The sequence below is a fragment of the Ascaphus truei genome, chromosome 5 (assembly GCF_040206685.1).
Source record: "Ascaphus truei isolate aAscTru1 chromosome 5, aAscTru1.hap1, whole genome shotgun sequence".
Taxonomy (NCBI): domain Eukaryota; kingdom Metazoa; phylum Chordata; class Amphibia; order Anura; family Ascaphidae; genus Ascaphus; species Ascaphus truei.
This window is the reverse complement of record NC_134487.1, coordinates 174,897,058-174,924,941: the sequence shown is the minus strand read 5'-3', so window position 1 is coordinate 174,924,941 and position 27,884 is coordinate 174,897,058.

Genomic DNA, 27,884 nt, shown 5'->3' with positions numbered 1-27,884 from the left:
TTAATCCAACAGTAGCCAGTGATAATTAAGTCACTGAAAAATAGATAATGATAATAATAAAGGAGATCGGGGACCGACCAGTTAATCCTACTAGAAGGAAAGGACTTCCTAGTAAAAACCTCCCTTCCACGACCACACAATAATAGCATAATATATAAAGGCTCTCCTTTGCCGTGGTAGGAAGGGTTACAGTGAACCAGAGTAAGATAAACCATAGTAGGAACGGATTTTACAGAGCCATATCGTGACAAACACCATATATCATGTATCCTGTACCAGGTTGGTGATGGTTATCGGTACTAATGGTAAGTATTATGCTCTGTGTTGGTAACATATGTACAAATAGTACAAGGAGATAGCAACAGGATGTTCCCGCTGTTCACATATATTTTCTCTTTCAGATGATGACACATGCATTGTATCTCCTTGAACCACGGCAAAGGAGAGCCTTTATATATTATGCTACTGTACTGTGGTAATGGAAGGGAGGTCTTTACTAGGAAGTCCTTTCCTTCTAGTAGGCTCAACTGGTCGGTAATTATATATGCCCCTCGTATTTTAATGATTATATATTAATAAATGGATTTGAATAATTACATATTCCCTGGCAAATGCTCCTTTTCTTTGAGGGTTTCATTGTTCTAGCATCTATAATCATACAGTTATAATACTATATCACGTCATACTTATCTATAGGGAGTTGAGTCATGCAATTTGGGGACTTACTGATTCCCCTCTTCCATTTGGATCTGTTGCCAGTTAGTATTGCTATTTCCTATTTCCCCTAGTGCACCACTCCTACTGGTTTCCTATTTCGGAGTGATGGTATCCACCCATTTTTTGTGTTATATTCTCTCTCAACATCTTCATTACATTACCGGATTGCGAAGGATGCCATCAAATGCTGGTGTCTTTTGTGTGTTTTGAGACAAGTGTTCATTATTGCCCTCTTTATTTTATTACAGCTTTTTATTTTAGAATAATTAATTGTCTTTATTAAACCTCCATAGATCTGGCCACAATTTGTCTAGTACAGATCAATATGAAAAAGTATATGAATACATCTCAGTATAGAATTCTGCTATAACTTTGAAGTGTTTAAACTTATTTCAGTGTACAAATTGGCATTAAAGTCCTAGCCCCAAGCACCCACATTTTACAAAACCTTCTAAGGCAGCGGTTCCCAACTCCAGTCCTCAAGGACCACTAACAGTTCAGCTTTTAAGGCTCTCCTCTCATTAGCACAGGTGGCCCAATAATTTTGACTGAACCACCTGTGCTCTTTTAGTGGTCCTTGAGGACAGGAGTTGGGAACGTCTGTTCTAAGGAAAATTAAATGTACACATAGTATTTGAGACAATGTACTTTTGGGTTTAAACTCCACATTCTTCTATCCTCCATCAACAAGGCAGTCAAAAAGACCACCAATAATTTCACAGCCGAAAAACCTTTATCTTATACAGTGAAGAAATCGCAAGTACAGTACAAAATACAATCACACAGAAAGAGAAACAAGGCCTCAGGGCCTTTTACTGGGATCAAAAAACAAAAACTGTACTAAATAAAACCTGAAAGCTGGGGATTTTTATATATCTGTAATAAAAAAAATCTTTTAAAATAATCATGTATATTCTTTCAATGTAGTTTTCAAAAGTTTTTTTTCTCCTTTTAACGAGCAGCCATTGTTTTTATTTAAAAAAAAAATTGTACTATAGCAACCACAACAAAATTCAAATCAATGGTGACTAAAGTGAGCACAAAAAGATTTGATAAGCAGAAAAATGTTATTATATTATAAATTGGGTATTACCTTGCAGCAAACTGAGGGGACTTAAGGTGTCAGAGAGATAAAAAGATATGATGCTCTGAGCGTTTCTTGAACTCGTATTTACCTCAGTTTAGTAAATTATGAACCATCATATCGCTTTTTATTATAGCTTCGCATCCCAGACAAAATGTCCAGGTTTCAATGGAATAAAAACAGCTTTGTTTACGAGGCCTCTGGGTAGGTGTTTTATGTCGCAGTAAAAGTATAGTGTTAGATGCTACAGTTTGCTTTATGTACATGGTGGAAACACTCATTTCCTTGAAGTTTCATAGGCAAGGCACAGTAGGGTCCAGTCCTTCTTGTCAGGTAATGTTTCCTTACTCTTGTTAAAGCCTCTTGGATTAACACTGAGTACACTTTGTTATATGGGCCACAAGTTTCTTCAGAGAGCGCAAGATTAAAATGACTACTTCAAAGGCATGCTACAGCTCTCTGCCGTGATACAGAGACCTGTGTAGTTGGATTTTGCCAAGATTAAGACCCCAGAAATCTGTGCCTCAGGTGCCTGCAGATCAGAGCTGTCTCACAAGCTGTTGCATTGGTCCAGCTTAATCAATTATAAGTTGAACAACTTGAAAGGCAATGGAACGGAATGGGCCGCAACATAAAAAAAAAACGAAGACGGAGAATTACACACAAGCTGTACTGCTCTGCATTGCAGTCTACCAGTTTTACTTTCTCTTGCAAGTCCATAATAACACCACAATAGTGTTACCATCTGTGCAGTCCCGAGAACTTTTCTCAAGACCTACAGTATGAGAACAACATTTAATAAAGTCCCTTTTGTTGTTTTGAAGCCCTGTGAGTGCCAAGTTCTCTACTTTTCTATTACAATCCTCTTTTGGAGTACCCAGGAAAGCTGGTACATGTTAGTGGAGTGCCACTACCTTTTGCTTTTTATATATATATGATATGACAGAACCACTCAGGCCTTGCAGGCCGTACCCATTCACTGTGCCCACACCCCGGTGGGGTTTACCCAAAGTACTGAGGTATCCCATGGCACACAACCACCCTGGTGTCACAGAGTAAACCCACACTATGGGGGCTATGCACTAAGCTCCGAGCTTTCGCGCACTGCTCAAAAAAATTAGCACGTCCGATAAAAAATGAAGCCGGCGGCGCGATTCACTAAGGCCCGCAGCCCATTTCCTATCGGACGTGCCCAAAACTGGCTTATCGTGCGTGCAAGCTTTTTTCCCTCTGCTATCGCACTTAAAGTTCACGTACGCTACCTGATAGGAAAAAAAGCTGCACGTTACATTTGCATGGAGATTTGCTATCTCCATGCAAGGCTATTAGTGGCGATCGTACACTAAATAAATACATTTTATTTATAGTGTACATGAGCATGTCCGAGGACCCCCTACTTCATGAGATACAGGCCCCGTTATGGGGTGCCGGTATCCCCTGCAGTTTAAAGCTTCCGCGCCACGTGACCGGGTTATTTACATTCTGCAGGGGATACCGGCACCCCATAAAGGGGCCCGTATCTCCTGAAGTAGGGGGTCCTCGGACCTGAAACCAATGCGGTTCAACTCTGGAGACCTCTGCACATCTACACTACTGTCAAAACACACATACCAATAATCAATAATTCCTTACCATAGCGGCTATCTGCTGTGGTTATGAAGCAGCATGAATGTAAATTTTAATAATAGTGTGCGGGAGCAGGGGGTCCCCTGAGATGAACCGCATTGAGTTCTGCCTCGAGGACCCCCTACTTCTTGTGATACAGGCCCTGATATGTGGTGCCGGTATCCCCTGCAGAATTTTAAAGTCCCGCTCACGTGACGCGGACCTCACACAAATACGATTCATCTCCGGAGACCCCCTGCTCATTATAAAAAATAAATTTCAAACATTAAAATTGTTTGGTTCTTCTACACGCAAACGCAATTATGGTCCCCTGAGTTTCAGGGGGGTCTTTGGGAGAGTCCATGTAATGATTCAATCATTCACTCTAATATCGTCGTTAATTATTGTATATATATATATTGTGACAGAGTCACTGACTCAGTAGGCTGGAATAGTGAATGGAGAGACGCTGCAGCCAGTTCACAGAGTGTTAATCTCCTCAGACAGAAAGAAGCACACCTGCAGCCTAATTAAGCAGGAGGCCTGAGAGACTGCAGGTTTAAAAGCAGGAAGTGACACACACACACAGGGTGAGCTTGTTTTTCCACAGGAGGGTGGTGAGAACTCTCCCGGCTGGGAAGCCGTTGCTGTTGCTCTGGTCCCCCAGTCCTGCGAAGAGCTAGGCTGCTGGGATCAGCTGGGACCTCTGCGTAAGGGTGAAACGCGTTGAGGGGGAGATGCTGGTGTAGCCCTGGTGTGTGTCAAATAAAGTTATGTTGAACTAGTCATCTGGGAGCCGTTCATTGGACATGCGCAGTTGCGCCGCACTTCTATCCATTTTCTGACCTGCATCTCGGCGGCGGCACGCAGGAGGAAGCGAGAAGAGCGGTCTCACAACCCAAGGAGCAGGTGAGGTTACTCTTTCCCCCTGCACCGGTTGATTAAGTGACCCTGCTTAGCTCTCCCACGCTTACCCCAGTGTCCTCATTTACTGACCTGCCTCACACTGAAGCGCTTGACAGATTCTCTGTAATTAAGCAGGAAGCCTGAGAGACTGCAGGTTTAAAAGCAGGAAGTGACACACACACAGGGTGAGCTTGTTTTTCCACAGGAGGGTGGTGAGAACTCTCCCGGCTGGGAAGCCGTTGCTTTTTCTCTGGTCCCCCAGTCCTACGAGGAGCTAGGCTGCTGGGACCAGCTGGGACCCCAACCCAGGATAAAGATCAAGATCGCTGCGAGGCTGGACACAGCCTGCTCCCCAGAACCGTGTTCCTGTTTGCTACTGGAGCGGCAAAACAGATAAGACTTTATTCTTATACGTATCAGTTATCCATTGTGTAGCATGTTTTGGGCATGACCAGATTAGCTGGCTGTCCTGTTAGTAAGGGCTCAAGAAGTGAGTTAGTGTCCCTAACGGGACTAGGCTTTAATTTTCAAGAAAGTAGTTTCTTAAAGGGACAGTGCACCCGTACTTATTTTGGTTGTGGCTAATAATCCACTAGTGTTTAAAGTTTCCCATCGTGTCTAGCATCTTACTGACCCCGCCGCGAGGCCGTCCTGCCACAGGTGGTGTCAGAAGTGGGATGCTACGCCTCTGGGGGTCAGTAGATGAAGATGTGTTGAGACACTGAACTCAAGCGCTGAGTGTAAATTTTGCCCCGTCGGGTATGAAAGGATTGCTGTGTAAAGCTAATGCCTTTTGCTGAAGTGAGTGAATTTGCAGCTAGCAAGTGCTGTATGTAAAATTTGCCCTGTCTTTTATAAAAGAAAATTGAAAATGGATTTTGGCATAGATGTTACCCTAAGAAGAACCCAGAAGGTTCAAAGATTGTAAAGCCCATACAACTTATGTGTGTTGTGCAAAGTCTGCCCCGTCGGGTGTGGGAAAAGTGTCAATTTTTCAATGTACATAACCATACAAAACAGTGTCCCTTCAGGCCATATGATGATTATGATGATGACCCATATGTGGCCCCGAGAAGAAAGACGTACCCGCAGATGAAAGCTGCAAAAGTGACCAGTGTGTGGATGCCCAGTACCACTGATGTCTCTGGAACTAATAAAACAAAGAGAAAGAAGAAAAATATTTTTCAAGTCACCGAGGAAGTGACCGAACCACTTGAGCCTGCGGTATCAGGACAACAGGCATCAGCAAGCCACCGAGATGTGCTGCTGACCAGAGTGATGGGCAGAATTGTCACAGGAACAGTGGCAAAGGAAAAGGAGGAGCAAAGGGAAGCTGAATCCTGGATCCAGGTAAAAGAGGCCTTAATTTCTGCACTCCAAACTGCCCACCGTGATTATGATGTCTTGCAGGAACAATTGAATAAGGATCTGAAGACAAGTTTGGATAAGGCCAACAACGCAATTGCTAACATGGAATCAGAGAGAACAAGTCCTGACTGGAGACTATGCTATCAGATGTCCCAGAGAGATGTGCAAAACTTCATCAAAGACTTAGAAGTTTCTCACCAAGAAGCTAGCACGCTCAAAACAGAGCTGGAGCTCTCACGCCAGGAGGGCCACAGTCTAAACACAGAGCTGGGTATGTTGAAGGAAACCCATGAGAAAGCCCTGAGGGATTTAGAGACTGTAAAGAAGGAGAATGTAAGTCTGACACAGAAAAATTCAGACTTGACTGATCAAAACAGTAAAGGTGATAAGAAGCTCCACCAAGCAGGAAAAGTGGAGAAGCAATTGATCCAGGAAAAGCTAGAGGTGCAGGAAGCACTGCAGAATGCAGAGAGGATGCAACGTGTCTCCCTGGAGCAGCACACACAGTCAACGCACTTATGGCAGAGCCAGCTGTAAGAGCTACATGCAAGTCTGCTAGCGGCCAAGGAGAAGCAGCGAGTGCTACAGGAATGGCTGAGTACCCAGTATGTCCCCACAGAGCAGCATGAGGAGCTGAGGGCCACGGTGTACGCCACAAGAGCATCGCTAGGGGCAGAGCTGGGAAGCCAGGTGATTCTGTTTGAGAGGGAGCGCGAGAAGTTCCAGAGACTGGAGCAAGAGCTGGAGAAGCAGAGAGGCAACTCCATCTCCATGAGTCAGTATGCCAAGGAGAAAGAAGTCTGGAAGACAGAAGCAACGGCGATACTGGCGACAAAAACTGCAGAGCTCCAAAAGATGAAGGAGGAGCTTACGCAAGCCCAGAGCAAGCACCAGGAAGAGGTGAGGGCCCTGAGAGGGGATTTGCAGGATCAAATTGAAGAGCTGCAAACGCAGGTTGCTGAGCGCAAGATACAGCTCGCCGAGCGGGAGAAGGTGGCCGTCCGACAGGTGGCTTGCCTGTCATTGCGCTATGAAACCGAGATGGCTGATACCCGCAAGCTTCTGTACCACACGTCCAATGAGATGGCCCGACTGCAGCTGGAGCTGGACAAGGTCTGGGAGGAGCACTGGCAGTGGCAGGTCAGAAATAGAGGGAAAGAAACAGACTTAAGACTTGCGCTGAACCAGCTAGGAGATGTGGAATCGCGACTCGATGCCAAAGAAGATGAACTGGCAGCTGCACTGAGTGAAAAAAGAAATGCAGAAGGACAGCTTTGACCTGAGGAAGGACCTGGAGTCTGAGCGTGCTGGCCACAAGATGGCATAGAAACAAAAGCGTGACCTGGATGAGATACTCGAGGCTCTGAAGACTGAGCAGGATGCTACGTTGGACTCTAATGCTGCCCAGCAGGAGATTCCTCAGCTGAAGTTGGAGAAAGAGGTTACAACCCTAAGACAGACCCTTGGGTCACAGAAGCAGTCCATGGGAAAAAGGGTGGTAGAGATAAAGCAAGTCAGGTGCACCAGGAAGCGTGAATGCAATACCGTTGCAGTGTTACAGTCTACTTTTCACAAGGCACGGGATGGGAAGACCAAGGTTCTATGTAGTAGCACAGTAAGACGCCAGTTGTACTATGGGACCCATAGTGGTTTCCTTGCAAGGAAGGCAGCCGCTGTGAAGAGACAGTTGAGAATGGGACTAAATGTTTGTAAGATGAGAAAGACCTCACAGTTTGTTCAGCAACACTCCCAACGGAGTAAGTTAAGGGGACAAGAAAGACAGGCCCAAGCCTTCGAGTCTGCCGACTGTAAAATAGAGGCATCATGGGGTGCACTTGGGGTTAAAAAGACCCCCACCCAAATTGAAGTTCTGAAGCTAAATGATGTGAAACCCAACACTGAAGGTATGCTGATGGAAAAAGGTCCAAAACCCATCACCGCTAAAGCGGAGTTGCTGTCTTCACAGAAAAAGGCCAAACAGTCACTGGCAAGAGTATGCAATGAGCTGACCGAGGTCAAGGCTCTTCTACTGGGTAAAGGAGACTCTGGACACAAGGAGATAGTGAGGTACCAGTCCTCAGGCCCAGATGGCCTGGTAATTACCCCAAAAAGAAAATGCCTAAATTGGAAGGCAAGAAAAAAATAAAGGGGGGAGGGAAGGGCCGACGTCAGACATTTTCGCCAAAAATGCTGGTGCACGGGAATGGTGCACGGGCCGCTCCACAGGACAATGTTTCGCTGGGGAGAGGGATATGTGACAGAGTCACTGACTCAGTAGGCTGGAATAGTGAATGGAGAGACGCTGCAGCCAGTTCACAGAGTGTTAATCTCCTCAGACAGAAAGAAGCACACCTGCAGCCTAATTAAGCAGGAGGCCTGAGAGACTGCAGGTTTAAAAGCAGGAAGTGACACACACACACAGGGTGAGCTTGTTTTTCCACAGGAGGGTGGTGAGAACTCTCCCGGCTGGGAAGCCGTTGCTGTTGCTCTGGTCCCCCAGTCCTGCGAAGAGCTAGGCTGCTGGGATCAGCTGGGACCGCAACCCAGGATAAAGATCAAGATCGCTGCGAGGCTGGACACAGCCTGCTCCCCGGAAACCGTGTTCCTGTTTGCTACTGGAGCGGCAAAACAGATAAGACTTTATTCTTATACGTATCAGTTATCCTTTGTGTAGCATGTTTTGGGCATGACCAGATTAGCTGGCTGTCCTGTTAGTAAGGGCTCAAGAAGTGAGTTAGTGTCACTAACGGGACTAGGCTTTAATTTTCAAGAAAGTAGTTTCTTAAAGGGGCAGTGCACCCGTAATTATTTTGGTTTTGGCTAATAAACCACTAGTGTTTAAAGTTTCCCATCATGTCTAGCGTCTTACTGACCCCACCGCGAGGCCGTCCTGCCACTATATATATATATATATATATATATATATATATATATATGAGAGAGAGATTTGTATGGACATGGTACTGTAGGGGTTAAGTGTTGACAAGATGAACTCAGGAAATTAGGCAAGCACATGACACCAATTGTAATCACACTTTGGCGCCACGATTTCTGTGGGACACCCTATAAAAACCTACATTTTTTCCAACATGTGTGGGTGCAGTTGTGAGGAGAGGTGAGATAGAGCGGAGTTGTTGTTGTTGGTGGTAGTAGGAGAGAGTTCTTGATTACTGAATGAGTTGTATTGTATTTTGTTTTTTTTCACTACATATTTGTGAGTTTGTCCTTTTTTGTTTATATTTGTTTTTGGTGACTGAGTGAAATAGAGAGGATGAGTGGACGTGGGAGTGGACGTGGGAGTGGATGTGGGAGTGGACATGGAGGAGTGAGTGGTGCGGTGGCTGGTGGCATGGTGGAGCGTGGGAGTGGAGTGGTGGAGCGTGGGAGTGGAGTGGTGGAGCGTGGGAGTGGAGTGGTGGAGAGTGGGAGTGGAGTGGTGGAGCGTGGGAGTGGAGGTGGTGCGGTGGCTGGTGGGAGCGGGGGAGTGGTGGTGCGTGGGAGAGGAGTGGGACGTACAGGTACGGTTCGTCCTGCCAGGGCAGGTACGTCCTGTGATGATACTCCAGGTGGGGGAGTGCAGGTGGGTGAGGGTAGCTAGAGTAGTGGACAGGGAGAGAGGGACACTGTTCACCATACAAACAGTGATGAGGATGGAAGTGATGAGGGGCCATCAACAAGCCAGGTGCCTACGGAGGGCATAAGAAACCCACGATTTAGCCCTCGGGAAAATGACATCCTTGTTGAAGGTGTCATGTCATCGTATGATCGACTATATGGATCCTTGGCATGTAAGTATTTTTTATCAAATTTATTATAATATTCAAAGTATGTTGTATATGTATATAAGAACAAATACAAAAGAAACAGCGCAAAAAACCTCCTAGTGTAGTATGTATAAAAAATTGTATTAATATAACAGGTAAGTATTGCACGTACATCAGATAAAATAATTACTGGCAGTACATGTATATGGACATGTTACCAATCAGCCGTGGATGGGATAAGCTGGTCATCAGGTGGATTTTCTTCTCCTTTGCCTCTCCTTTGTTGCTCTCTGCATAGATCAACGCTGCAGTGGTGTATGGCGTTAGCCCAACATCGTGGTTACAGCAGCCCGGTTGAATTCGTCTGTTGCACGGCTGTTAATGCAGAGAAGCAGGCTCTCACTCCCTGGCTTTCGGCGTGTGACGTCTGTTTACGGCGCGCGTCAATGACGTCAATGACGTCATCCGGTGGTGCCAACAGTTTCGGCCGGTCAGGGAGGCAGCGGGAGGGAACGGAGATGAACAAGAAGTGTATACAGGATAAAGTAGCACCGCGGGTAGTACTGTGAATGCGTCCTCTCATATGTATATGTATGTTGTATATGTTGTACCGCAATACCTAATGTATGAACTTTATTTGACATTTTTAATTCTTGTTTGATGGGGAACAATGAGGAGAACTTTAATCTCATAAGGACATATCCAACAAAGTTTTCCACGCACTAATAATTAATAAGAAACTATCAATGATCCTTGAAATGCTGATAACTGAATAAGCTAAACAGAAGAACATTAATTGACAATTGTTAACAAAACTGTAATCACATAAAATGAACATGAGGGGGAGGGATGGTGAGGGAAGGGGGATATGTGACATCACTAAAGTGAGGGATATGATAACCAAATCACTAACATGGAAGGAAGTTGTGGTGATGAAACGCAGGGTAGACATTATGTTTCGTGCTCACTTACCCCTTCTACAGGCCCATTCTCATTCAACACAAAGTGGGACTATGGTACTTTACGACTCACTCACACTAAATTAATCCCATTCTTGAAACAAATGCAACAAATATGGCATCCATGTGTAATCAATACATGACTAACGTAATATTGAGCATGTCAACATGTCTGCTATCACGGATGTGTGCTGATGATTGGGCACATGTAATGTGTCACTAATGCGTGCATTACATAGCCTAATAGGTGTCCTTAATTATATGTACATGTTGACAAACAGTTTCAGATATTACCATACAGCAGGCGTGCTCAACTCCAGTCCTGGAGGGCCGCAAACAGGCCAGGTTTTCAGGATATCCCTACTTCAGCACAGATGGCTTAATTAGTGGCTCAGTATGACTGAGCCATTTATTGAGGCAGCTGTGCAGAAGTAGGGATATCCTGAAAACCTGGCCTGTTCGCGGCCCTCCAGGACTGGAGTTGTGCAGGCCTGCCATACAGAATTACATCACACAACTGAAATGTATCTTAACCTACAGGCATGTAAAATATGTTTTCTATATATATATATACACACAGGTAAAACGAAGACAAGTCAAAAGTCTAAATTGTGGGCAGACATCTGCAGATCTGTGTCAGCATCAGGTGTGTTTAAAAGGACACCTGAGACTTGTAAAAAACGCTTCGGCGACATCAAACTCCGACTGAAGAGGAAGATGGCAAATGCTGGCAGACATGCATATGGGACAGGAGGGGGTCCTCCCGCCTCCTTGAATCTCCATTCCTATGAGGAAAAAATGTATTCTATCATGAATCCACGACTAATTTTTGGAATTGGAGGGAACCAAGATATTGGGCCAGCTCTCTCTCATTCGACACCTGGTGAGTCTGATGCAATTACATCAATCTTTAAGTCATCAATAGTGTTCAATGCAAGAACGTATACATACATTAAACTACAATCATCTGTTTTGATGATTTGATCATGTAATGTCAAAATTACACCTCACTGTTGATTGTAGGAAAAGCATGCTTGTTATTTAACTGATGCACGGATAATTTACATAGAATCACAATACACAGGCGGCAGACTTTATTTGAGTGTGGCTCATTCCGCAAGCCGGGATATGTCCCGGCTTGCGAGCCGCACTCCCTCGGCGTGCCGCGCATCACCGATGCGCGGTCACGCGTCATCGGGTGCCTGTGCCGCCTGTACGCGTGCCCAGGGCTCCCCGGTGTCGCGCGGATGTGATGACGGCGGCGGGACGTTCCGGGGGACCCGGCGGACCCGGTGAGGAGAGGGGGAAGCCCCGATCGGCGGGACTCTCCTCCGAGGCTTCGGCGCGCGCCCGGGACATCCCGGCGCGCGCCAGGTTACTGTCGCGGCCAAGACCGGGCAAATGCTCAAATAAACTCGGCCGCGACAGTATGTGCATTCACTATGTCTGTACAGGCAAATAAAGAGGAGCACATAATAACTTAGCCATTATGTTGATTGTAACGTATTGTTATTTATTATATAGTTATTGCTGAGGACACGGAATCAGATGTGTCACCAACAGACCATGAAAATGTTAGAAGTGATGATGAGATGGTACTGGATACACCACATATTCTTGCCACAGACCATGAAGATTCAGGCCCAGATTTCCGTGCACTACAGGATACAACACATCATGAAACAGATGAAGACCATGATCAGATACCAGCGGGACAGGGAGACCAGGTTGCTTCGGAGAGATTGGCGAGTTTAACAAATCTAGAAGCCATGTATTTCAAACACCAACAAGTTCACACAGACAGACAGTCTAAAACAAATGCCAACATGTATAATGAAATTAAAACATCACTGTCATAATGACACAACAACAGGAGACTCTACAAAATATGGCCAATAGCCTAACTATCATAGCGACATGTATGGCGCAGGTTGCGGCACATGTGCAGACACAGCACCCGCCAGACCCACTGGCACAATCTGAGACACAATCTCAGAGCCAAAAAGACCCACATCCAGAGCTACAATCAGAGCCAGAAACAGAGCTACAATCAGAGTCAGAAAGAGAGTCAGAAAGAGAGTCAGAAAGAGAGCCACAAAGAGAGCCACAAAGAGAGCCAGAGCCACAGCAGGATCCGATGCCACAGGCTATTCACCTGGCACAAATCGTGGCACTTGCACTGGCACAGCCGCAGCAACATCAGCTGGCAGTGGAATTGGCACTGTCCCAAGCTTTGGGACTGGCCCAACCTCAGGCACTGTCCCAACCTCAGGCACTGCCCCAACCTCATGCACTGGGCCAAGCTTTGGGACTGGCCCAACCTCATGCACTGCCCAACCTCATGCACTGGCCCAAGCTTTGGGACTGGCCCAACCTCATGCACTGACCCAACCTCAGGCACTGGCCCAACCTCAGGCACTGGCCCAACCTCAGGCACTGGCCCAACCTCAGGCACTGGCCCAACCTCATGCACTGGCCCAAGCTTTGGGACTGGCCCAACCTCATGCACTGGCCCAACCTCCTGCACTGGCCCAACCTCATGCACTGGCCCAACCTCAGGCACTGGCCCAACCTCAGGCACTGACCCCACCTCATGCACTGGCCCAAGCTTTGGGACTGGCCCAACCTCATGCACTGGCCCAACCTCATGCACTGGCCCAACCTCATGCACTGGCCCAACCTCAAGCACTGGCCCAACCTCAGGCACTGACCCAACCTCAGGCACTGGCCCAACCTCAGGCACTGGCCCAACCTCAGGCACTGGCCCAACCTCAGGCACTGACCCATCCTCAGGTACTGGCCCAACCTCAGGCACTGGCCCAACCTCAGGCACTGGCCCAACCTCATGCACTGGCCCAACCTCAAGCACTAGCCCAACCTCAGGCACTGGCCCAACCTCAGGCACTGGCCCAACCTCAACCACTGGCCCAACCTCAGCCACTGGCCCAACCTCAGGCACTGGCCCAAACACCAACTGCTCAAATAAAGCAACGTGCACATCAACGTGCACCTGATCCCACATCAAGGCCAACCACACGGTCATCGCAACGAAATACTCAAAAGAAGTAGTCCTTTTGTGTTTTGTAATTTTTTTTATTTTTTTTTTGGCATAATAAATGCTTTCCATTCACTAATGTTCCTGAAACATGCTGAACAATGTGCAATAATCAAGTGTGTATAATACCATATTTCATGTGCATACATGTGAACTAAACAGGATATGAATTTTCATGTGTGAATAATCTATATGATGCTAACATCACAAATAGATATAGTTATTTAGTATTAACAGTGTAAAATAGTCACTCATTGTTGCACACTTTCACATGTTCTTCGCAAACAAGATTCGTTCACTTTATTTTTTTATTTTATGCGTTTTGCCACTGAATCATGTTTAATATGCAAGGCAGCCAAAATAATTATACTGGCCACCTGTATGTGGGAGAATAATACGTGGACACGTCTTCCTTTGTATAATGACCTTGGACAGTGTTTTGCACATAATGAAACTTTTGATACTTTGTAAGAAGAATCATGTAAGGGATAGTTTGGGTTACTGTACTACATTCCCTGAAAACATGCCATTTGAGAAGTGTTCTTACGAAAGGCCTCCGTTGTCTTACGCTAATCTAATATCTAGCGCTATTGAAAACAGGATCCAGAAAGAAGCTACTGTCTCACAGATATATGAATATATAACGGATAACCACCCTTATTATCACTATCATCCAAAACCTAAAGTATGGAGGAATTTGATACGCCGCACTTTATCAACCAATCCTTCTTTTATTCGAAACCCACCGTCGCTCAGAAACAGGGGTGGCTGTTGGTCAGTTTATGAATCCGGTATGCGTATGTCTGTGAATGCAAATATCAGAAGACAGACAATTGTCGGCCACAATTACCAGGATATAGGTGGCCGCTGCGGTGACTTAAATGTTCAGCCAAATTGCTATTCTTTTAAACCGGAGTTGCCCAACCAATACCAGCAACCCAACGGAGCAAGTTATTACGATAACATGCATAATACAGAGTTTGCACCACCAGCTGAAATGGCACAAAGTTACCATCTGTATCCGCCTGAGTACATTCCACAGCATTCCAACTGGTATGGAGTCAGCTACAACCCTACCCAGCTGAACACATCGAACAAGGAATTGATTGACAACAGCGGATACCTCACAAACACCCCTTCTATGCCTGGGCAGAATCTGACTGCAATATAATGCAGGTAACTATAAGTGTAGTCCTTTCTACAATCTGTGAATCGCTTATTCCCGAATGACAGGCATATGTGTTCCATTCAGGGCGCATGCGCGTACCATACGGGAAAACTTTTTTTTTTTAAAAATACATTAACGTGTTTCTTTTACCTTTTTCACCTTCTGATTTTCTAAACAGATCACGGTGTGAAGATCACAATATGCCGGAACACATTTCAAAAACAAGGTAAGCTTTACTTAACGATATATGTGACAAATGTTAAAAAGTGCTGTGCAATGGCGGGTGAAATCACAGATATTCATGCGCAGCCCTTAAATGTATGGGTTTGCCCCCTGTGTGAAAAAATAATCCATTAGCACAATTACATTTATGTTATGTACATAATTGCAGTACATAGATTACAAATGTGTATTTAGCATATCTCAACATTATAATGTTGTGTCTGATTCTGCTTTGACACTTACTTAAATATCATTAAAGGCAGCAGTTTAGTCGCCAACTTTTCAACTTATGCAGAATAGTTATTATTGTTTAGCATTCTGTATATAACATTTTTAGTGATAGCATGTGGCCAAACAAAACCTTGTGTACTACATGCATTTGAAGCATGTTACGTGTATTTTTCTTACAAAACCAAAATACATTATATAGATCTATCTCTATCCTAAAAATAAAAATATTTTTTTTAAGGTGTACTGTAATATCACGTCATGATTCACGTGTAATACAGTTACAGTAGAAAAACACATGTTTAGATGAATCATTAATTTTTCATTTAAGCTGTACTTGCTGTAATTAATATTACATATCTACTTCTTTCACAGATATGAACATCTCCGTTCCAGACAGAAGATAATGTGAATGGATGTATCCAAACACCGATCAACTGCGACCTTTTATTTCATGTCCAAAACCAGCACATGGGCACTGATGCTATGACACAAATGAAAGTGCACTGAAAATGTATCTAGAAATAAAATAATCTTCGATGATATTAGATTAGGTGAAATAATATAGAAATTTTTGATTTTTCTATATCTTTTAAATATGTGTAAACATTACAATAAAAATGATTAACAAATGTTGTGTTATTGCAAAATTTTTGTCAATGTCATGCTGATGACACTTTCACATGACTCTACTACAATATTTGTAATCTGTCGTGTTAAGGAATTCACATTAATGGAGACTGTCACTGTAATGTATAGCTTAAATTAGAATCTACACTACTGTAAAAACACACAACAATAAACAATAAATCCTTACCCTAGCGGCTATCTGCTATGGTAATGAAGCTGCATTAATGTACATTTTAATAAAAGTGTGCGAGAGCAGGGGGTCACCTGAGCTTCAACGCATTGATTTCTGCCTCAGAGACCCCATGCTTCCCGAGTTACAGGCCCCGGTATGGGGCATCGGAGGCCAGTGTCGCCGCCATCTTTATAGCGTCCAAGACGCGACGTGGGCTCTATAAAGATGGCGGCGCCACTGAGCTCCGATGCCCCAAACCGGGGCCTGTAACTCTGGAAGCAGGGGGTCCCTGAGGCAGAAATCAATGCGGTTCAGCTCAGGGGACCCCCTGCTCCCGCACACTAGTAATACAAATACATGAAAGCAGCTTCATAACCATAACGGTTATTAACTGCTACAGTCATTAAGGGGTTAACCCACCCTCACCCACCATTCGGGAGGCCTACATACCCTCCCACACTAACCCTCCATCCCGTGAGGACTAACCACCCTCACTCACTACCCACAAGGGCGGCCTACCCACATACCATACAATGCCAATTATTGACTATGGAGACATAGTATATGGCTCGGCTCCTCAAACCCACCTTAGCAAACTTGACACCCTCTACAATTCAATTTGTCGTTTTGCTCTCCAATGCAACTACAACACACATCACTGTGAAATGCTCAAAGAACTAGATTGGTCATCACTAGAGTCTAGGCGCAAAGTTCACCTTTCCTGTCTCACCCTCAAATACTTTCTGGGCAAGCTACCCAGCTACCTGAACAAGCTCCTCACCCCAACCACATGCAGAACCTATCACCTGAGATCAGACTCCAAAAGACTATTCATGGTCCCAAGGCTCAACAAAGTATCCGGACGTTCCTCCTTCTCCTTCCGTGCACCCCAAAACTGGAACAACCTACCAGAGACTCTCATATCCACCACCAGCTTAAGTTCTTTCAAATCTAAGGCTGTCTCACACTTTAATTGGGTCTGTAACTGTTTCATTCGCCTATAATATATATTTTTTTAACTGTGCATGCAATGTCTTGTATATAATGTATACCTTGTTCATTTATCTAACTGTACTTGTAACCATGTATTATTTATTTCACTCTGTGCCCAGGACATACTTGAAAACGAGAGGTAACTCTCAATGTATTACTTCCTGGTAAAATATTTTATAAATAAATAAATACCCTTGGGGCCAATACTCCCTCCCCCCACCCCCAGTACCCACAATAAAAACAATACACTGCCCCACAATAAACATCATTCTATTTAATAAATACATAACCCACCCCCTGTTCCCCCCCATCAATACATGATTTATTATTTTACATACAGGGTTCATACCCCAGCACCACGCGAGTCCCCGGTGGGGTGGGCGGGTAACCTGACAGACCTACAGGGTACCAGCAACTTGTTTCACACAGGTTCTGGAAGCCTGTTGATGGGTCCCGCCAAGCGCCATGGCCCCCAGGTGGTCTCTTTGGGTCACCTTGGGCCACTATTGGGTCCCCACGGTAGGCCCACGGAATTCTGGGAGCCCCGGGTCAGACCCAAAGGTGTCTGCGGGGCCTCGGGTGGTTCTCACGAGTGTCTGGGGAACTCACGAGTGCTCACTACGGGTCCGCGGTGCCCCCACGGATGTGGGACCACCACTTCATCCCCGCACCTACAGGTCCGCGGTGCCCCCACGGATGTGGGACCACCGGTTCTTCCCCGCAGACTACGGGTCCGTTGTGCCCCCACAGATGTGGGACCACTGCTTCATCCCCGCAGGTGTCACCCGTGGAACCACCAGCCTGATACCTGTGAGATACCCGAGGAAACGGCAGGTGGTCTCCAGAGGTCTCACGCAGAACCAAGGAACCAACCCTGAATGTAAAATAAATAAACCTGACCTATACATTCAATACATACACCCCCCCCAACACATACAGTACAATAATGTGCTAAATAACTATTATCCAGATATGGATAATAGATTATTTGCCCATTATTAAACACATAAAACATGCATTAAACAAAACATTCATTTTTAATCTTAAAATCACCACATTGCATGTTAAAATAAATCCAGCATGTACACTGTGCCAATGAATGTTAACAATAACATATTCCAAACAAAATACCAATACATCCAAACATGTATAATATTTAAACCAATCAAGTCACCATAAATCAATTAGCATTCATTCATCAAATCACTAAACATTTTAAATTCCATCCATAACAATTAAACAATTAACTATTTCTATCGTTAAACCGAACAAGTTACCATCAGACAAAATATAAGCACCCAAAAATATACAATATACAAAAGTAAGCCTCACCCTGACCTAAAGTACACCATACAAGACCAACAATGACATCTATCTAATTATAAAATACATTACACACACATTTATGCATAGCAGCATATCCCAAAGCCTTTTCAACAAAGCAATCCAAGCATTTCCTATCAAACCAATTCTTACCCTGTATATGTAATATATACATAACCCTGTATAATGTATATATCGATCTAGAGATACATACATACATACATACATACATACATACATACAGTGGCAAGAAATTCCCCCCCACCCCAAAAAAAATACACATGTAAAATAACAAAAAAAAAATGAACAAATTAAATAAAATACCTTTCGTGTGTTCACTTACCATGACTTGACCCACTCACCGTCTCCCATTTAACAGGTTACTCTTGAACCAATCCAAGCACAGGAACCCATAAAATAATAAACCATAAAATAATAAACCATAACATCATAATCATTAAAATCAAATTACAAAACAATCCAGGGTTCTTCTATTTGTAATCCATCTTCATCTGTATACTTTTTTCTTGTATCTTTGATAATATATATATATATATATGGGGAACCCGAAGCAATAGGCTCCCTAGACCACTCCCTATTGATTTGCCTGCCAGGCAGATCGGTACGGATGGGGAAGAGACGGACTCTAGGCAGGAATGAACCCCTGCCAGGGACCGTTCACGGGACAGGGAAAAGTCACAGGATTTCTCAGAATCAGATACTGACACTGTGGCACAGGCATATGCGGGTCTGTCAAACAACGCTAAAAAAAAAAAAAAAAAAAAAGAGGAAGGAAAAAAATAAATGTGTTATAACTGCTGTATTTATATTTAACATAACGTAAGTGAATAAAGAGGAAACAGCAAGTATATTTGCCGATTGATTATTGGAGATAATATAGGCATATGGAAGAATTGAGGAAGTAGAGATGAGCACAAGACCATTAATAGTGGCAGTTTTTTTTAAAGGTTTACATGCAGAAATTGGGTCGAGAGAAGAGGAAGTGTATTGGTTGGAAGCATAAAAGATTGTCAGACATTGCTACTGTGGTAGAGAATGAAAAAAAAAAAAAGAGCAGGGAAGCTAAGAAAGCAAGGGAAAAGAAAGGACAGGAAGTGCTATAATTGTAAAGAGACAAGATATTTTGCCAGTAATTGCAAACCAGCCCCTAAGAAGGGAACCAGAGAATTTTTTTAGTAGAATATTTTTGTCTAAATTCAGACGGGTCTTTCCCACCGGTATTGAGAATCTCAAGTATTGTAAATCTTAGTGGAAAATATGTTTTGTGTGTAAATTCAAGGTAGGAAAATTAGTTTTTCCCCAGAATGTTTTATTAAATTTTATAAATATGGTAAAAAGGTTGATTGAGTAATCCCTGTGTGCTTGTATAATCTGAGTGAATCCTAACTATGTGAAAGTTTTATGTGCATTGAATAATATGAATGTCGGTTTATTGTATATATACAATTATTAACTAGGTACTTGCAAGTGTTTCTGAAATAAGAACATAATTAATTGCTCATGTTAAAGTTTAAATTTTAAAGGTGAGAAACACCCCCACTATAACGCAAACTAATCAATAATGGGAAAGGGAGAGTTTGACTGGTTATTGAGAGAAGGACAAATAATGGGCAAATGTGAGAAAAAGAAAAAAAAAAATTATAATTCAGCCCGGTCACTGGTATATTTTGAGGATTTATTCGTTCTGGCCAGACGATGATTTCTTAAAACCAGAAAGACATCCTTTTCCAACTTCTCTATTTCCATGTCAAGAGAGAGAGAGGGAGAGAGAGAATCAGAATAGCAGCCCAGACAGCCCCCCTTCTCCAGTTGAAAAAATGTGCGGAGATACATTTCAGACACGAAAGTTAACCGAAGCTCTGTAGCTACAAATTAGGTTTAACTGTAGTTTAGGATATGATAATAAAAGAAAGGGACATTTTTATTAATATAGTTTGCAGGCAGGATCAAACAGTTTTGCATTGCCATGTCTTGGTCATTTTTGTTGTATTATTTTTGTTTCTTTTGTGTGTCACATTTTATTCTGTAATCAGGCCGTGTGAGGAGCTGCATTTTTAAGATGTCCCAAAATTATATTGCAATGTAATTAACAGTTTTTTTTCTTATCTGTTTTGTTCCAAGGTTTTGGCAGGATGCCCAGAAAGTTATTTCAAGCTTGTTCCAATCCGGATAAAAAAAAAAAAAAAAAAAAAAGTTTTTAAATCTGTGTCTATAATTTCTTATATTACAGGATGTTTCTGTCAGAAGACAATAGCAGATTATATTTATATTCAGTAGTGTTTTCAGTGTTTTTAATGCAAATTTTATACCCAAAGGATTCAGGTTAGTTTAGCTACAGATCGAGCAACAATAGTTAGTTACTTTTTGAATGCTGTTATCCTTTCTGTAATATTGTTCACATATAAAAAATTATGTGAACAAAGGAGGGGTATTATTGCTGTTTATCATATAGCTGTCTATGCCCAGAAGTTAGATGGTTTAGTGCCCGGGATGAACGAAATCTGAAATTATTATTTATTTATTTTTTAAGAATAATGCTGAGTGCCTTTTAAGGTTGGCAGTGTGCTCTGCACTTTTCAAAGAAATTATATTACAAGTAATTAGTTTGGAGTTCTATACAGAATTATTTTAGCCATTTTATTCTTTTGGTTTGGCAATAGCTGAGGCACCAATTTTAATGAATTTAAATTGTAGCAAAGTCAAGACCACAGTGACTGTTTAGTAAAACAATTAGTAAGTATTGTATGCAACTGATATATTTTTGAGTCTCTCTAGGCATATGTCAAAGTTGAAAGTGCACCTACGAGAGATGGGTTAATGGTCAAGCATTTCCTACGCAAGAACGTTCTTCATCCCAGATGAAAAGGCGCTACTACTACTATTAAAAGTACTACTCATCACCACTACAGCAAATAAAATGGCAGAGGTCTCTTTTTGGATCCACGTTACGCATATGAAACTTATCCCAGCACCACCCACAGTTGCTCCAATCTACACCGTATCCAAAGTGGAAAAGCCTAGAGACACAGCCAAAATTCCAGGCCTCAACATATGAACTTTGAACTTTTTAATAATCTTTTTTCTTTACAGGTTTTGTTATTTTAATTATAAATGTATAGTCTATTAGGTTTGTGTAAATAGTGTGCACACAAAGACGATAGGGTAGGAACAGGTATATTTTGTTTAGTAATTGTTATTTTGTTTTTATTGATTTGTGTATAGCATATATGCACATCTTTTGTCACACAATGGAATCCTAGTAAACAAAGCCCATATTTTATATATAATGTAACCCAATGTACTATCTATATTCAATAGGTTGCACCCCAGGAAAAATTAGTGTTATATTTAACCCCTTGAGAAAAAGACAATATGATATAAGATATTTGTAGAACCATCTATAAGAAATTGGTTACGAAGGGTGTAGAAATACGAGTTTTCCCTAGGGAAGTTATTGACTCTGTGATAGGAAGACAGATAGAATATTACCCTGCAACTAGAACAGTTCATGTTATTTGGGGAAAATAGTCCAGTGTTTAAAGGTAGAGATGACGGATGGGATTTGTTGGGACTTGGTGGTTGGATTAGTTCTCTGGAAGCGAAGCTATTGGATGCTTTTGTGTGTGTGTCTGTCCTACTCATCACTCTCTATGTATGTGTCATATGCAGTAAACTTTGATCAAGAAGTGCGTTGCACCCCCACCGACGCTATGCCTCTTTTCGGTGATGTCAGCAGTCCCCCAGAAGAAGAGACCGAGAATAAATCAACTGTGCCGATATAATGGCCGAAAAAGAATGACAAGGCACAATTGGACAATCTTCTGGTCCAGGCAATGGTTAACTGTTCTTTAAATAGACTGTCTCTAAAGAATAAGAGGGGACTAAGAAGATTGGATATGAGGCTATGAGGAAAGTGGGAGGTCACCCAGAGGCGTGTGTCAGCCACAAGGAAAGGATCATAAGTCAGCCATGTTTTACCATAGCAGCCATTTTGCTTTTTTGCCATTCTGAATAAATGCAGTATGAAAGATGCGTGCAAGATGGATATTTGTGCAATCGCTCCTGGTAGAAATTAGCCCCCACCAATTTTCACAAATTTTAGCCGCAATAATGTGCTAGTAGTTACAGAAGAGCAGTGTGAATAGTAATTTAGAAATTGGTAATAGGTTTTGTAGTAATAGTCAACCTGGTAAACAGAAAAGATATTATACCAGCCACACCAATATATATCTCTCTACAAACAAGAACTCCTGTGGCCATATATATATATTTTTATTTTCTTCTGACCCCCAAAACCTGCACCACTAGTTCAGTACGACAAAGTATATCAAAAATATCAAAAACAATATAGTAGTTGTTAGGTTATGGACCCATGACAGAATGAGGGAAAGAGAATTGTTTTGGGACTGATAATTATCGTTTGCATATTTGTAATATTAGTTGTTATTATTACATGCTGCAAGTTCATGTGTTCGGCTTTATGTAAACTTATGATGCCATCTGTTAAGTCAGTTAGCCACACGTATGCTTCACTGAACATTAACGCCCCTATTCCTGGTCCCGCAACCATAACCTACGACTCTAGAATACCATCCACTAGTGTCCCGATACCTTTAGTGGATTATCCTTTAGTGGATTATCCTTTAGTGGATTATGATAATATGCAAATCCAGTACGAGACCCCCGAAGTGTAGGAGTTGTCATTTTGATGACAAAAGGAGGGACTGATAATATATATATTTCAGGGGTGACTCCATTTTGTCTGCTGTATAACCATTTTTATACTAACACTGCCATTATGCTTAGTCACACGATTTAACTAACATTTTTCCAACTACCCTTTTTCTGTATCTAATGTTGGCTGAGCTTCTGTGTTGAAATAGGAAGTATTGACCAAATAAGGCACAAACGGGAACTTATGTACGGTCTCAGCTATTTAATCTTGAATCATGTGATGTACGGGAGTTTCCAAATAAATGATTTAATATCTTGTTATGTCTAACATAAGCACAAAATAAGGGAAATAGAAATTGGCATGTAATCATCTTTGTTTTCGCTTGGCTATATAACCTGACTGAAATCGCCTAATAAACAGGAGATATTTTTGATCGCACATTGGTGTCAGACTCAATTATTTCTCCTCCGAACGTTCGATTACTTTTCCAGGGCTGTAACAGTGGGGGAAAGCCTCCGGAGGTGTTCGATCCGATGTATTTGGAGATGATCCCGACATATGCTGAGTCGAGGATGAATTATTAAGATTCTTCTTCCGGTCTCTTCCGATCTCTTCTTCGGCCACGCCCTGGGCCACACCCTGGTATTCTATCTTCTTCCGAAGATGTTCTTTCTTATTCCGGAGGTCCTTCTTCCTCGGCGTCTGGCTTCAAAATGAGGCGACATAGGCTTTTATAGGCCTATGACGTCACATTTTGGTCAAATGTTTCCCACGGTCCTGATTGGGCCATGAAAAACATGTGATTTGGCCGAAAAATAACAATTAAAATTACGTCATTTAAAGGCAATGAAAGCACAGCCAATCAGAATGTCTGTGCTTCAATTGCCTTTAAGATGATGTCATGAAAAGAAAGATGTCTGTTGACACATGGTACGGTAGCCAATCAGAGCGTGGGAACTCCATCCCAACTATGATTGGCTCTAGTAACATGTGACAGGCTTACATCACGTCACATCCGTTCTCCCCAAAGCCTCTGTCACATGGTCTACTAGAGCCAATCAGAGTTGGGATGGAGTTCCCACGCTCTGATTGGGTTCCGTACCATGTGTCGCCGGACATCTGTCTTTTCATGACGTCATCTTAAAGGCAATTGAAGCACAGGCATTCTGATTGGCTGTGCTTTCATTGCCTTTAAATGAAGTCATTTTAATTGTTATTTTTCGGCCAAATCACATGTTTTTCACGGCCCAATCAGGACCGTGGCAAATATTTGACCAAAATGTGACATCATATCCTATAAAATGCTATGTCACCTCATTTTGAAGCCAGTCGCAGAGGAGGAATGACCTCCCCTCCTAAGAAGAAAAGAAGTGCGTGGCGGAAGAACACGGAAGAAGACGGAAAATGACAGAGAAGACCCCAAAGAAGAAAAGAAGACCCCAAGACACACGGGAACGATTACAAATAGAAGAAAGAAGACACACACATGGATTGTAAGGGTTTATAATTTAATGGTTACCTGTGGATTGGTTCCAGTGGTTCCGTGTGGACTCGCATGGATTTCTGTGAGTGGGCATCTAATGGTAAGTCAACAAATTAAACATGTTTTTTGTGTTAATTTTACAGGTGTTTTTGATTTTGGATTCTTGTCTTTTGTTTATTCAGTACCATTTTATGCCCGTGAATGTATATATGTATATACATACATTCACGGACACTGAATGGGTGTATTGTATGTGATTTTGGTATGTAAATGCATTGTTTTTTAATGCTCTATTATTGCCCTTGTATGTTATGTATATCTATCTATATGGATAGACATACAGGGATAATAATTTATTGTTTAGCAAATGTTTATGTTATTTCCATGTATGGCTAATGTATTTTTCCGCTTTTTTTTTTTACATTGTTGTGAAGAATGTCATTTGTATTTAATTACAGGTTTGCAGACCCTTCCCTGCCCGCTGTAATGAAAATGAATGTAATGCCTGCTATATCCTTTTGAGACACAAGAGGGAGTAGTGAGCCAGCGCTGATTGAAGAAACGTGGCAAAAGTTTAAAGAGCTGTTTGTAGAATGGGTATACATTTCTAGCGGTTTGACCCTGTAACTACAAGTCAATTGAATAAGTTGCTTGTGGTTAAGTTCTGAAGGGTTTTACCGATAGAATGTATCCGTGCCTTGTTAGCCCCGTAACTTGAAAGGCGGAAAGTCAATTGTCGTGGGAAGTGTGTCAATTGACCTGAGAATTCTGTGAACTTGGCTCTCATAAGCCGGCATTTCAATTAAGGGGTCTAACTCGAGAACGGAGGCATCCAGCACCCTGGTTTTTGGTGTGCAAATGTAAATACATAAAACACAAAGATACAAATAAAAAATGCAGTGATAGTACACCCAGAACATGAAGTTTGAATAAAGTGTGTAAAACTGTGATTTTAAAATGTACAGGCAGGAACTGTTTTTCTGCAAGCCCGGAAAAAAATCCTCTGACATGTAAATGTGCTAGGGGTGAATGAGCTGAGGGTTTTTTCTTTCTGGCACTTCAAAGGGGTCCCGCTGAGCCGGCGACCCTCAGTCTAAAGAAGTGACAGGGATGAAAGACCTCAGAGCACCATAATGTATACATGACCGGACTCTGATGAAGAATCCTATGGAAACTCTGTGATATTCTGCATCATAAAAGGATACATTATGATATCTGGATGAAAACATTTTACACAGTGGTTTTTGGATTTGGAAACACGGCCCATGATGACAGTTTGCCTTTTATCTAATATGAGAATCTAATGTAGCAGTGTTAATGGATGTAGCACTGAGCTCTGTCTGTGTTTCATGTTCTGTCTCTGGTTTTTAATTATATATTGCCATGCTCAGTAGCACTCCTCTTTGATATCTATACGCATATATATATATATATATATATATATATATTATATATTTCTGAAAGCACTGTATGTCTGCGTCCCTAGCGCCAATCTCATTGGTCCCTTGGCCTGCCCGCCCCCGCACACCTCGCATTGGCCTGAGGCAGAGTGACGGGCAAAAAAAAAAAAAACACACACACACACCCCTCACACAACCCCCCCCTCACACACACACACACACCCACCCCCCTCACACACACACACCCCCCTCACACACACACACCCTCACTCTCCCCCGTCAGTTGGACCGCAGCTCACCTTCCACACCCCCTCCACCCCCCCTCCTCTCCCGGTGCCCCTCACTCTCTCCCCCCACCTCACCCAAATCCCCATGCTCCGCAACATCCCCAGCCGCACCATCACCCTCACCGTGCGCCATGGCCCTCCTGCTCAGCAGCAAACTCCAGGCTCCTCCCCCCTCGCGGGCCGGACCGGAGAGGGGAAGCGCGGCGCGGGACTCCCCCTCATGTGCGCCGGCTCCCGGATGGAGGGGAAGCGCGGCGCGGGACTCCCCCCTCACGTGCGCCGCTTCCGGAGAGGGGAAGCGCGGCGTGGGACTCCCCCTCACGTGCGCCGCTACCGGAGAGGGGAAGCGCGGCGCGGGTCTCCTGCCACTCTTGCCCCTCCCAGCTTCCCAAACTCACCTCCTGCCCCAGCCAGATGCCACGGGGTCAAGGTAAGTCACCCACCGTCTCCCACCCACGCACTGTCACCCAGTCACCCACCCAGTCAACCACACACCCACCCAGTCACATTCACCCAGTCACCCACCCACCCAGTCACCCACCCACTCACTCAGTCACCCACTCAGTCACCCACCCACCCACTGAGTCACCCACCCACCCACTCAGTCACCCACCCAGTCACTTTCACCCAGTCACCCACCCACTCAGTCACCCACCCACCCACTCAGTCACCCACCCACTCAGTCACCCACCCACTCAGTAACCCACCCACCCACTCACTTAGTCACCCAAAAACTCACTTAGTCACCCACCCACTCACTCAGTCAAGTCACCCACCCACTCACTCAGTCAAGTCACCCACCCACCCACACAGTCACCCACCCAGTAGACCCAGTCACCCACCCAGTCACCCACCCAGTCACCCAGTCAATGTCACACACCCACCCAGTCACCCACCCACCCAGTCACCCACCCACCCAGTCACCCACCCACCCAGTCACCCACCCAGTCACCCACCCAGTCACCCACCCACCCACCCAGTCAAAGGTCAAAGTCACCCACCCAGTCACCCACCCACCCAGTCACCCACCCATCCAGTCACCCACCCACCCAGTCACCCACCCACCCAGTCACCCACCCACCCAGTCACCCACCCAGTCACCCAAGTCACCCAGTCACCCACCCAGTCAACCCAGTCACCCACCCACCCAGTCAACCAGTCACCCACCCAGTCAGTCAAAGTCACCCACCCTCCCACCCAGACAGTCAAGTCAGTCACCCACCCACCCAGTCAGTCACCCACCCAGTCAGTCACCCACCCAACCCAGTCAGTCAGTCAAGTCAGTCAGTCACCCACCCACCCAGTCAGTCACCCACCCACCCACCCACCCACTCAGTCAGTCACCCAAAGTCAGTCAAGTCAGTCACCCAAGTCACCCACCCACCCAAAGTCACCCACCCACCCAGTCAGTCAACCCACCCAGTCAGTCACCCACCCAGTCAGTCAGTCAAGGGTCAGTCACCCACCCACCCACCCAGTCAGTCAAGTCACCCACCCACCCAGTCACCCACCCACCCAGTCACCCACCCACCCACCCACCCACCCAGTCAGTCAGTCAACCCAGTCAGTCAAGTCAGTCAGTCACCAACCCACCCAGTCAGCCAGTCAGTCAACGACCCACCCACCCAGTCAGTCAGTCACCCACCCACCCAGTCAGTCAGTCATAAACCCACTCAGTAACCAACACACTCACCCACCCACCCAGTCAGTCAAACCCAGTCAGTCACCCACCCACCCAGTCAATCACCCAAGTCAGTCACCCACCCAGTCAGTCACCCACCCACCCAGTCACCCACCCACCCAGTCAGTCAGTCAGTCACCCAC